The sequence below is a fragment of the Rhea americana genome, unplaced genomic scaffold, assembly GCF_003343005.1.
Source record: "Rhea americana isolate MKP2758 unplaced genomic scaffold, rheAme1 scaffold_25, whole genome shotgun sequence".
Taxonomy (NCBI): Eukaryota; Metazoa; Chordata; class Aves; order Rheiformes; family Rheidae; genus Rhea; species Rhea americana.
This window is the reverse complement of record NW_028186368.1, coordinates 1,230,096-1,231,798: the sequence shown is the minus strand read 5'-3', so window position 1 is coordinate 1,231,798 and position 1,703 is coordinate 1,230,096. Positions and strand designations below refer to the sequence as shown.

Below are 1,703 nucleotides of genomic sequence, written 5' to 3'. Positions count from 1 at the left end.
GAAAAGAAAAGAAAAGAAAAGAAAAGAAAAGAAAAGAAAAGAAAAGAAAAGAAAAGAAAAGAAAAGAAAAAGAGGACAAACCTCAGCTGGTGCAGGATCACAAAGCACTGCAGGCAGGGCCTGGGAGACAGGGAAGGGCTGGTATTTTGCTCTCTCCCCAGTGATCTACAGCCCCAGTCCACATGCTGAGCTGGCTTGGGTGGCTAGGTTAAGTTAGTGGAGTTTTGGGTTGGGTGAGGAATGGTTTGATCCCTTTTTTCTTCCCTCTCCCTCTCTCTCTTGGCAGTGCCTGRTGCTATATATGAAGAGCAGGGGGGGAATCTGCTCATAATCAGAGCAAGCCTCTCTCAGATGTGGCTGGAACCTGCGGATGCAGTTTGAAACAGCCTTTGCAATGTATTTCAGCCAGTTTTGAGTTTGCAGGGCAAAGTATTTTTGACTGGTGTAGAGCTGGAGACCTATCTCATGAGGGTAAGGATGTCGAGGCCAGGCTGGGCACTGTACTACATGGCCACGCCTCGTAACGGATGGTACTTGGGTCTGGGCCCCACTGCCGTTTAACTCTCTCTCTCTGTTTTGGCCTTTATGCTGTACTAAAGCAGCATGATCCCCTCCTCACTAGGTGTTTTAGACACTGCCRGAGGAGGTGAACCTTTCCCTGACTCACTGGAAGTAGGTTGGGAGTGAATATCTCTCTCCGTTTCCTGATCCGCCTGTTTCTTGCTTTGTGGCATCTCCTTGAGCAACTTCCTAGGGCATCTGGACACTGTGCTCCAGGGTTAGGTATGGGCAGCTTGTCCTGCACCAGGGCCTCACACTGTGCTGGCCTCATGGGGAGCAGCTAGCACAGAGTCACTTGGAACCCAGGGCTGCCCCGGGTCATGCAGCTCTGGGAGACAGGTACTGTGCAGGCACAGAAGGGACAACCCTGGACCTGGGTGGAAAGACAGGATGTTTGGGTCAGGGCAGGCACCGAGCTGAGCACCTGATTCCCTCACTACCAGCAAGGGAGAAGTCTGCTGCGGCGGTGCCTTGAGCTTGTGGCAGGGATAAGGGGCATGGAGCACTTCACAACCACCTCGGCAACTGCTGACCCTGCTCGTGGTGCCACTGCCCACCTTGCCCTGCCGCAGCGGCAGAGGTGCTCTTACTTCTCATCCCAAATGTGCTCCTCTCCCCGCTCTTCTGGGCTGCTTTATCGCCTCACTCGCCTCACCAAGAGTTTCAAGCGCCAAAGGAGGAGCCTTGCGGGATCGCGGTGCAAACGGAGCTGCTAAGTCGGGGAGAGGGGCGCGCCCCAGCCTCCGGGCTGCACCCCTCGTCCCCGCCGGTGCTGCGGCCCCGGGTGGCCCGCGGAGACCGGCGGCCTGGCGGAGAGCGGGCTGCCCGGGCGCCCCGGGACCGGCGGGCCGGCTCTGCAGACGCATTTAGCGAGATCGGCGGTGCCCGGGGCTCAGAGCCGCCCCCGGGGCCCGCAGCCCCGGCCCGGCCGAGCCGGCCGCCAGCGCGCCCACTGCGCCGGCCGGGGTGCGGGCAGGGCGGGCAGCAGCGCCCGCGGCCAGCCCCGCCTCGCCCTGGGAGAAACGTCTAGGAAATGGGATCTCTCCCCGTTCTTCTATTTTCTTCTTTTCTCCGTTCTCCTCCTCCTTTTTTTTTCTTCTTCTCATTTTCCCTCTTTTTTCCCCTCTTTTTTTTGGGGGGGG

General features: G+C 58.1%; 1 protein-coding gene across 1 annotated transcript in view; it reads left to right on the top strand.

Moving 5' to 3' along the window:
* Nucleotides 1-1,703, top strand: part of NR2E1 (nuclear receptor subfamily 2 group E member 1) — a 20,508-nt gene that overhangs the window by 1,472 nt on the left and 17,333 nt on the right. The gene's annotated exons all lie outside the window — the stretch shown is intronic.